An 11,475-nucleotide genomic window follows, 5' to 3' on the forward strand; every position below is an offset into this window, starting at 1 on the left:
GTTTTTCTGACGCACGAGGGCGCTGATCCTACAGTTTATGTTCTTGTGGGAAACTAGGTCTGTGGGACTTGGGGCTGGGAGCCTCCAGGGAAAAGGAGTTTTGGCTGTGTGTACTAGGGTCACCAGGTTTTCTGGAATGGGTGGGACATGTTCTAATGTCCGGGGCTGGCCTTCCGCCACAGGGCTGCTGGCTGGAAGCTCCTTAAGATCAGAAACCAACTAAATGCATGTCCTGTGTCTCTGTAGCGACAGAATTAGTGTATCAAGACACCAGGACCAGATTCTGACAGAATCAAGGGTTAGGGAGCAAGTTGCTTAAACCCCTCTCAGCCCAGAAAGGGAAGTATCATCTCCTACAACTGCAAGGGGGGGGGGGGGCGGGGTTATTAAATGGGGTGGAGGGTCTCTCTAAAGCAGGCAAGACAGCCCGTGACACACTCGCGGGACTCGGTGAGCAGGAGTAACACTAGCTGGCATGTAGCGGGGCTGGCGGACGACGTTGCTCAGTACACATCAGACTGAGTGAACGAATGAAGGAAGGAAGTGGGTAGAATCGAAAACCATTTACTGGACTGAGGAAAACTGACACTGTCGAGCTGCCCTCTTGTGCAGTCAGCCCGTTGGGTTCCCCTTGGAGCGAAGCAATGGTCTTGCGAGGGGTAAGTGCTCCGTAGCTCGGCCGGCTGCTGGGGGTCCTCCTCCGATGGGCAAGAAAACAGGGGTCAGAGGGGGAAAGTGATGCACCCCAGGTTTTAGAGCTGATTAGTGAATCCCGATAAGATCCCGGGTCTCCTGAGTCCTAGCACAAAGCCCAGCCCTCAGGGAGCCCCCAGATGGGCTGGGGACTGAAGGGTGGGCAGAGTGCGGACTGGGGAGATGGGAATGGACTGACCCTAGAAACCAAATAGGCTCTTGACATAGTTTGACAGTGCTCGTGAGAGGCACCCTTACCCAGCACTGACCCCACCCAGGTGTGGAAAGAGCCAGAACCGCAGAAGAACCTCATGCTTGCCCTGGGGCCACCCACGGTTGGCCTCGATTCTGAAGGATCTGCAGAGAGAGCTCTCACTTCCCCAAATGTGCTCCTTCCTGTGTCACAAGGAGCCCTTGGGTCCCCTCCTTCCTTTGTGCAATGAGATCCAGTTTCTGCCTCTGCTCCTTTTCTTTCCTGTTATCACTTTCTGTAGCTTTTCCAGAACCCAGTTCTCGGGATGCAGCCCTGCTCCAGTTGGTTCTCTCTGGGGAAGCTGCCCCCAGCTTCCTGACCTCACCAGAATAACAGAATGACTCATGAGCCCTGGGGTCCCTCCCTTGCTGGGGTAAAGCAGGCTCCCCTGGGCAGTCCCACCCCTCTACTTTTGATCTACAGCAGGAAGCAATAAAAGGCACCTTCCACGTGCCTGCTGTGACCATATTTTCCAAATTCAAGAGCAGGACGCATTACCCCACCAGGCATGTGCCTTCTGAACGAAAGACATAAAATTGGGACCGTGCCAGAAAATCCAGGATGGATGGTTGCCATGCGCAAACCTCAGTGGAAATTCTCTCCTCTCAGAGATGCCTGCCGGAAGCTGCCATCTCCTTCGGCCATGGATTCAAGACTGAGCGTGATTCAGATACCAGACACAGTGGAGCATTGGTGAACTCGTGCTCAGGGCCTGCCAGGAATCTGGGCGTGAACAGTGGCGTCCGGAAAACCCCTTTCCTTGATTTCACTTGATTGCTGTGTCTGCAGGACCCTAGCCCCACGAAGACTTCACAAGGCCTCTTGGAATGCAATGATGATTCTTCTAAAAATATCAATCCAACAACTCAAGTATGTCCAGTAAATACTGTAATGATCTGTTTCACATGTCAGGTACTATGCTGCGCACTGTCAGAGATGAAAAGCTGAAAAAGAGTTTATTCTAACTCTTTTGGGTCCTTGTGGCAGACAGGAGATCATGCTAGTCGTGCCCAGAGAAGGACCCAATGACTGACCAGCCGACTTCTACCTTTTCACCCTCAACTATCATAAAAATAATTATGGCATTATAGAAAGAGAGCCAGACTTGGTGTCATAGGTCCTGGTTCAAATCTTGACTCCTCTACTAATGGCTGAGTCGTCCTGAGCAAGGGAGTCCAACCTCTGCCTCCTTATCCATCTACAAGGAAGTCCTGATACCCTCTGGCAGTGAGGTTGGATGAGGGCCAAATGCTGGCAAGTTCTTTATGTTCCTGTGACAGAAAAGATGCTGAGAAAAGGTTTCCTTCCTTCCTTCTTCCTGCCCTTCCTTCCTTCAGGAGCTTAGAAACCAATGGAGAAGACAGATTCTTCTTTTTTAAATTCTATTTTATTTATTTATTTGACAGAGATCACAAGAGGCAGAGAGGCAGGCAGAGAGAGGGGGAAGCAGGCTCCCCACTGAGCAGAGACCCCGATGCGGGGCTCGATCCTAGGACCCTGGGATCACGACCTGAGCCAAAGGCAGAGGCTTAACCCACTGAGCCACCCAGGCACCCCAAGAAGACAGATTTTTCTAATACTAACACACATTGTAGACTGTCATACAAGCTCAGTGAAGATGGCAAAGACTTGCCAAACCTGCCTTCTGTGCTTTGTTGCCCCTGGGCTGGGGGGAACCGCCTAGACTGGCCAAGCTGGGGACCGCTCACTGTCTTCCTCCCCACCAGTCCAGTTTCAGGGCTCTCCATCCAGATCTGCTCTGCGAGAAGTAACTTCCAGGGCTTTCATGGGCCACACATGATTAGAGCTCAGAAAGAGCCAGGAGGGCTGGTGGCCAAGGACCGCCCCTCAGGAGAAAGACAGGGGCCCAGGAACCCCGGGGAGAGGTGCACGGCCACAGCAGTCTCACTTGAGGTGACTGGGACATACCAAAGTAGCTCCCTGTGAGGGGAGACTCAATTCCAGGAAATTTCAGATATGTGGTTTAGGGTGTTTTTGCCCTAAATCAAGTGGAACAGCCAACACCAGGTGCTCACAACAAAAAGCCACCTCAGCATGTCCCAGGGCAGTAAGTAGTGTTCTTACTGAGGTGTGAGGTGACCGTGCCCTCACTCTAGGTGCTCAAAGACATTAGTGCGGTTCGAGCCTCCCAACATCCCAGGGAGGTGGGCAGACTGATTATCATGACTGCTTGTGCAGAGGGGGAGACTGGGGGTCAGAGGCGTTGGACATCTTGCCAAGACCACACCTGAGAGGCAGAGCTGTGGCTCTAAACCCAATAATCCGACTCTGAATCTCGACTTCTTTTTTTTTTAAGATTTTTTTTTTTTTTTTTTTTGACAGACAGAGATCACAAGCAGGCAGAGCGGCAGGCAGAGAGAGGGGGAAGCAGGCTCCCCGTGGGGCGCGATCCCAGGACCAGATCATGACCTGAGCCGAAGGCAGAAGCTGTAACCCGCAGAGCCACCCAGGCGCCCTGAATCTCGACTTCTGAAAGAAAACATAAATAGCCTCTCAATCCGTGCAAGAGCTTCGCAGAGTTACTGTGGCGGCCGCCGCCTGCCCACCCCATGCCCGTCCTCCTCGTCCACAGGAAGAGAAATTCTTATTGGGCACCTGCAACTCAGCTAAAGACTGCGCCTCCCAGTTTCCCTGGCAGCTACGGGTGTCCACGTAGTTACGCTTGGGCCAACGTGAAAGATAAGTAGAAGTGATATGTGCGCTCTACCGGGCCGGCCCCTTAAAACAAAAGCCTGTGCTCTCCTCCTTCCTGATGGCAAGGATACAGAATGTGAGGGCCGGAGCTGAGGAAGCCATTTTGGAGTATAGCACCTCTGAACTACTCACCTGAAATCTGGCGTGAGAGAGAAATAACTTAGTATAAGTTACTCTATTTTCTTTTTGAAAAGAAAATTATTATCTTTAATAATATTTAGATATTTAATAATATCTTTAAATTTTATCTTTATTATTATCTTTTTGACACAGTAGCCTCACTTTTACTCCACTCACCTCTCCCACCTCTACTGTCTTCTGTCTCACTAGCCCACCTTGGAAAAGCACACCAGGCATCCGTCAGCCCACACCAAAGGGTCTGGACTTTGATAAGCAGAGAGAGGCCCAGAGGAATGCTGACACAATCCAGGGTCTTTTTATGAGCAGGGTGGATCCGTGAAACCTGGAGAGAAGGGAGCCTTGTGGCATTTGGGAAACACACAATGAGGGCCATTATTAGCTGAGGTGGTGAAATCGCGATCAGAGCCTCTGGGCTCTTGGCATGACCTTTGGGGTCAGGGGTGTCTGGGCAGGAATGGCCAGCTAGTTTGAGTTCAAGGTGCCCCAATTCCAATGTCTCCAGTCTCCATCAAGAAACCTGGGAAAATCTCTCTGTTGGACGCTCAGGGACTGACCCCGACCTGAGCTGCTACCAAGTATCAGGAGAAGCTTTCTGAACAAATCAGGAACAATTAGACATTTGTGCACGCAGGTAGATCGCAGTCTGTGTCCAAATCTCACAGCCAGTCTTCTTGGATATCAGCTTACAGTCCCTGGGGAGAGGAGTTGCTCCCCTGGGGAGGTCATGCCTCAACCCAACTAATTTAAAACCAAGTTCTTGGCACTCACCTGTCCCCACACAGCTTTTCTTGAGCAGAGCAGACAGTCCCACTGAGCTGCAGTACCACCTGCCCATTTCTTATCAGGGGCTTGTCCGTCTTCTCCTAATCTAGAATTGTCAAGGGCAGGTTTGCAAGTGCACTGGGACGTCTTCCTCCCTGTCTGGACAGTGACTGGGTCTCTGGGCCCTAGGGTCTGAATCAGACCAGCCCAGCCCCGGCCCAGCTCTCCCTATCCACAGGAATTTCCCAAAGCGAGTATGCTTTCTGTAGCATGGGGAGGTAAAAAAGAGTTATTTTATCATCATGTGTTTATTTTAATTAGTACAGAAAAAAACTAGCACACTAAACTGAGGATTTCATGGATACGATTACGTAGGACAAGACTAAAACTGAGCAAATTTAACATAGGTCTAAAAACATACTGAGTAAATGATGGCACAGGTGGGCCACACGGCTAAAATAAAGATGGTGCTGGAAAACACTCTTCACTGGGCTCATTCGCCAGCTGAAAAGGAAAACTAGGGTTGCTCAATGGACCCAAATACTCTTTTTTTGTTGTGGGGGTGGTTTTTTAAAATTTTGTTTTGTTTAAAGATTTTATTTATTTGAGAGAGAGAGCGCATGAGTGGTGGGGGGAAGGAGGCAGAGGGAGAGGGAGAAGCAGACTCCCCATTGAACAGGGAGCCCTCTGGGGGCCACAGTGGGGGGCTCCGTGTGAGACTTGATCCCAGGACCCTCAGATCATGACCTGAGACAAAGGCAGACACTTAACCAACTGAGCCACACAGGTGCCCACCAAGGAGTCTTTTTAACTAACAAATGCACTCTCTTTTCAGGAGGATTATCTACCTGGGAGATCAATTTAAGGTAGAAGAGGTTTAAGCAAATCAGACTTGCATTTGAGGGAATTCTGAAATCGAGTTACAAGAGAAAATCCAGGACCCCCAGTTCAACTGGAACGTTAGATGAATTATTGCACAGGACACATTAAGACTAAAAATTATTCATCGATGATCTGAAATCGAAATGTATCTGGGCATGGGCATCTATCTTGTGTTTTTTTCCAATAAATCTGGCAACCGTCTTCTGAAAGTTTTACTTCTTTTTTTTTAAAGATTTTATTTATTTATTTGACAGACAGAGATTACAAGTAGGCAAGAGAGGCAGGCAGGGAGAGAGAGGAGGAAGCAGTCTCTTCGCAGAGCAGAGAGCCCGATGTGGGGCTCAATCCCAGGACCCTGGGATCATGACCTGAGCTGAAAGCAGAGGCTTTAACCCACTGAGCCACCTAGGCGCCCTTGAAAGTTTTACTTCTTCTCAGCAACTCCAGCTTACCCCCGAATACCAGTCCTAGCTGATCAATACGATATCTGTGAAGTCTTTCAAACCCTCCCCTCTGTTCCAGGTTCAGTCTGAATCATGTCTCCGCTGACGTGGCCAGGATCCCCTGACTTGTTTCCCTGTCTGCAAACATATTGCCTCAGATTCCACCTGCTGCTAGAATCATCATCCCAAAATGCAATTCTGACCCCTCAAGACAGCCTCTCCCGGGTTGCCCCTTCTCCTACCAACGTCCAAGCTCCTTAGCATGTCCGAAGCCAACCCCCCTCCACCCTCCCAGCCCCCCTCCGCCCTCCCAGACATCCAGGACTTACTTGGCTTTTCCCTCCCTACAGTGCAGGCTTTCATGTATCCTCTGGGCTTCCTCGGACCTCACAGTCTGGAAAAATCTGCTTCAGGTCTCTGTCATTGATCCAAGTGTCACCTCAGCTCCCTCTGCACCTGGCCGAGGGCACCTGGGGGCACTGGCTTCATGGCTAACTACCTCAGCGATGCAGTGGAACACCTGAGAGGAGGTGCCAGGGCGTGGTCCTGACCACCACAGGAGGGGTCTGGGGACCCTCAAGGCGCTAGGAGGTTAGGAAGAGAGAAAAAGGACAAGTAGAAGAGGAAAAGAAGAAACTTGGTGATGCTTCTCCCCGCTCCTCTTCTCTTACCGTCACCACATAGTGAGCAGCAGGACCTGCACGAGCCCCGTGCGCACACCATCTCGGTTAACCCGCAGGACAGCCCACAGGCTCGCCACGCCCAGTTCCCAGCTGTGGAACTGAAGACAAGAGATGGGGGAGCATGACCAGCCCCGGGATACCTAACTAGTCAGAGAAACAGCCAGGCCTGGACCCCAAGTCTTCTCACTGGATGCCCAGCCCTGTTTATGGAACCCTGCACCCAGCATCCCCTGCCCCCCGACCGCCCCTCAGCCCCTCCCTGTCCCAGAAGGAGGTCCTGGACAACGAATCATTTCTTCTTTGCTGGCCACTCGCTCCTTATTTTGTACATGACATCTTCATTTGGCTTGGTGTATTGAATTGGTGATGATTAGGGATTTGCCATGAATGTTTTCAGCAAAAAATTAAAATAGAAGAAAGAATGGGTTCTTTAATTGCTACTGGGGCAAACAGCTGGGTAAACAGGGCTGATGTCTTTTGCAAAAGGGAAAAATTGCAGGATGGAAGTCGGGTGTACAACTGGAACCCTTTCCCTGACCCCAGGACTATAGAACATTCCAAGCAGCATTTTCCTCAGAAGAGACTTGCTGTCAGAGTCAGGAATGTAGGTGTTTTTAAACCTTAAAATTATCTTAAATTACACCATCTCTTGGGTCTCTCTTGGAAATACCAAACACTTCAAGAGGTTATTTTTTTTTCTTTCTTTTCCTGTCTTTATTTATTTTTATTTTTAAAAGAAGTTTGTTTGTTTGTTTGTTTGTTTATCTTTGAGAGAGAGAGAGAGCAGAGAGGGGTAGAGGGAGGAGGACAGAGAGAATCTTAAGCAGGCTCCTCACTGAGTGTGAGCCAAACAGAGAGCTCAGTCTCAGGACCCTGAGATTATGACCTGAGTGAAATCAAGAGTCAGACACTTAAATGACTGAGCCACCCAGGAGCCCCTCTTTTCCCATTTTTAAAAATTGTTTTTAAAATTGAGTTTTAGGGGCACCTGGGTGGCTTGGTCAGTTAAGCATCTGCCTTTGGCTCAGGTCATGATCCCAGGGTCTTGGGATCGAGTCCCATTTCCGGCTCCTTGCTCAATGGGGAGTCTGCTTCTCCCTCTGACCTTCTCTCCCCATGCTATTTCTCTCTCAAATAAATTAATGAAATCTTTAAAAAGATTTTTAAAAATTAAAAAAAATTGGTTTACATACCCTAGAATGCACAAAGCACGCTGACCTTTTTTTTTGTTTTTTCTAAATATTTTGTTTATTTGAGAAGCAGGGGGAGCAGCGGAGGGAGAGGGAGTAGCCGGCAACCCGCTGAGCAGGGTGCCTGATTCGGGGCTCGATCCTGGGACCCCATGATCATGACCCAGGTCAGACATAGCTCCTCAACCAACTGCTTCCCGCAGGCACCCCCCGGAGAAGGCTGGTCACCCACATGCGGGTTGGTGCGTTCTTACGTACACATACACTGGCCCTCAGATCAAGACAGAAGACGTTTCCATTTCCTCAAGGGGTCCCTGTGCCCCTTCCCAGTCAATACCACTACCCAGGGACAACTGTCATCCCGGCCTCTGTCCTCCTCACATGGCTGTGTGTGTTCTTGAAGGTCACACATGTATTCTGTGTCTGGTTCTGCTCAGCCGTGCGTGTTGTGCGTGTCAGACGTCTGTTTCTCTTTACTGCTGAGTGACATTTGTGTGTGTGTGAATGACACACAACCATTGATCTGTTCTTCGACATTTGGGTGGTTCCTACTTTTGTACTACGATGGATACGTCTGATGTGAACATTCTTGTACAGTCTGTGACAGAGCCACCTGTTTGGGACTTTGGCTAGATGTGGGTTGCTTGGTCATGGAGCTGACTCTCCCCCAGCCACACGAAGGAGACGGCCATTAAGCAAACCTATGAACAACTCAGGATGTTTATCGATCTCAGAGTGATCAGTGTCCCTTCCGCCTTCTATGCCAAGACCTACTTAGGATACCTAGTCAGCTGGGTTCACTGTCTCCCCGTTATTCTGGAAATGTGTAAGGGTAAACAAACCCGGAGAGAATTCTCACGTGCCACGCTGTTCCAGCAGTGCCGAGTGCACTCCTAATCCTGCCTTGTCTATCCCCTAGCCGTTTATTTTCTGGACTATTTTTTTTTAAGATTTTATTTATTTGAGAGAGAATGAGAGAGAGCGTGCGCAAGCACAAGTCCGGGGGAAAGGCAGAGAGAGAGGGAGAAGCAGGCTCCCTGCTGAGCCGGGAGTCCGATGTGCGGCTCGATCCCAGGACCCCGAGATCACAACCCAAGCCAAAGGCAGATGTTTAACCCACTGAGCCACCCAGGCGCCCCTGGAATATTTTAAAGCAAATCTTAGGCCTCCCTCTGGAGTTCAGCTGTGAGTACGTGGGTACACACCTCTGACACATAATAACCTTTGTATTTAACATCACTATCACACCTAAGAAAAGTTACACAGATTTCTACACACCATCTGTGTCCAAATTTTCCCAACTGTCTCAAAACCACTGGCATGTCTGAATCAGGATGCAGCGAAGGACTGCACATTGTTTCCAGACCTTTCTTAGGTCTCTTTCAGTTTAGAACAATCCCTTCTTTCCCTTTCTTTACTTTTTTTAAAACGTCACTTATTTGTAGAAGAAATCAGCTCATTTGGTCTATAGAAAATCCTATTCCAGGTTTTTCTGATTAAGTCTTCATGGGTCATACATGAACCATATGCTATAGTTCCTCTAAACTGGGAGTTAAACTAGAAGCATGATTAGACTCTGGTTGGGTTTTTAATGACTTTTGCAAACGTTGCATCATAGGTGGCTCTGTGTCCTCTCCATCGCATCACATCAGGAGGCACGTGGCATCCTGTCTCCTCCTTTGCAAGATGTTGAGATTTGAAGCGTGGGTCCCTTCCTCTCCACTCCTCCCAAGGCTTTGCTTGCCTCTCGCTCTACCGTTGCCCCTCCTTCCACGCCCTCATATGGCCCCCCCAACAACCCACAGACACACACTGTCATCATGTCCTCCTCTTGGTCCACTCCACGGGGGCTACGTCCATGGCTTCAGCATTTCAAGTCATGGCACAGAGAGCCTGATGGAATGTACACCACTATCACTGCTTCTCAGCCCGATCTGTGGCTGAGAATCCTAGCATCTCCCCATCAGCATCTCCTTGCAAAGCAAGCAGCTGCTCAGCTCTGTCAGAACGTGGAGGCTCCATGCATCTCCATAAGAGACTGCCCGAGATTGGCTTCTCCGTTCACTAGTTTTCACTAGTGGGGGACACACCCCTTCTCACAAGCACAGAGTTGGAAGCCTAGAGCTTATAAAAGTGTTTTCCTGGTTGGTGCTAAATATACTTTTTTTTAAAAGATTTTATTTATTTACTTGATAGAGAGAGAGATCACAAGTAGGCAGAGAGGCAGGCAGAGAGAGAGGAAGAAGCAGGCTCCCTGACGAGCAGAGAGCCCGATGCGGGGCTCGATCCGAGGACTCTGGGATCATGACCTGAGCCGAAAGCAGAGGCTTAACCCACGGAGCCACCCAGGCACCTCCTAAATATGCTTTTTTAGGTATTTTTACTCAGGTAGTCATGGGCCTGGTCTTTGACATAAACCCACAGGTGTGGCACCAGTGAAGTTAATTTGTGATTAAGCATATTCAGGCCTCTATGTTTCTACTCCCCACCCCCCACATTTTTTTAGTTTTAATTGTGGTTAAAATAAAAATAAATAAAACCCACCCTCTTAACCATTTTTAAGTGTACAGTTCAGTGGTGTTAACTATATTCACAGTGTCGTATAGCAGATCTCCAGAACTTTCTCATCTTGCGAAACGGAAACTCTATACCAATTGAATAACAACTCCACTCTCCCTTTCCCCTCCCCCAGCCTCTGGCAACCACCCTTCTACTTTGTTTCTGTGGCTTGGACCACCCCAGATAGCTTATACACGTGGGGCCACACAGTATTTATCTTTCTGTGACTGCCTTGCTTCACTCATGATGTCCTCAAGGTTCATACCTGTTGTAGCGGGTGACAGATCCTTCTTTTTTAAGACTGACTAATATTCCATGGAATGAATATGTATCTCCCACATTTCCTTTCTCTATTCATTTGGCAATGAATATGTGGGCTTCTTCCGCCTGTTGGCTAATCGTGAATGATGCTGCAGTAAGGTGTGCAAGTCCCTATTTGAGATCCTGTTTCAAATTCTTTTGGATATTTACCTAGAAGTGGGATTGCTGGATCGTATAGTAACTTTATTTTTAGTTTTTTGAGGAAACTCCATACCATTTTGCACAGTGACTGCATCGTTTTCCATTTCTACCAGCAGAGCACAATGGTTCCAATTTCCCCACATCCTCACCAGCATTCGTGTTTTGTATTTTGTGTTTTTTATGATTGCTCTCTTCATGAGTGCAAGGTGGTATCTCATTGTGATTCTAACTTGCATTTCTCTGACGGTTAGTGATGTTAAGTATCTTTTCACACACTTGTTGGCCATTTGTGTTTCTTCTTTGAGGAACGTCTATTCAAGCCTTTGCCCACTTTTCAATTGAGTTATTTCATTTTTTGTGGTTGAGTCGTAGAAGTTCTTTACACATTCTGGACAGATAAATAATTTACTATTATTTCCTCCCATTCCATAGATTGCCTTTCACTCTGTTGGTTGTTGCCATCAACGTGCAGAAGTCTTACAGTTTGATGTAGTCTATGTAGTAGATGTTTGTCTATTTTTGGCTTTTGTTTCCTGTTTTTTGATGTCCTGTCTGATAAATCATTGCCAAGTCCAATGTCATGAAGGTTTTCCCTGTGTTTTCTTCTGGAAGTCTCATGGTTTTAAGTCTTATGTTTAGGTCTTTAGTCCATTTTGATGTAATTTTTAAATATAGTGTAAGGTAAGGTCTTA

General features: G+C 48.3%; 1 long non-coding RNA gene across 1 annotated transcript; it reads right to left on the bottom strand.

Annotated features, from left to right (window-relative positions):
- Positions 1 to 497: 497 nt before the first annotated feature.
- On the bottom strand, positions 498 to 4,095 carry LOC125085981 (uncharacterized). Its single transcript, XR_007123065.1, has 3 exons — positions 3,959 to 4,095; positions 1,028 to 2,217; positions 498 to 698 (listed from the first exon to the last, which is right to left on the bottom strand). It is a non-coding gene; the product is annotated as an uncharacterized LOC125085981 (long non-coding RNA).
- Between the last annotated feature and the right edge of the window lie 7,380 nt (positions 4,096 to 11,475).

Source organism: Lutra lutra, chromosome 15 (genome assembly GCF_902655055.1).
Source record: "Lutra lutra chromosome 15, mLutLut1.2, whole genome shotgun sequence".
Classification (NCBI taxonomy): Eukaryota; Metazoa; Chordata; class Mammalia; order Carnivora; family Mustelidae; genus Lutra; species Lutra lutra.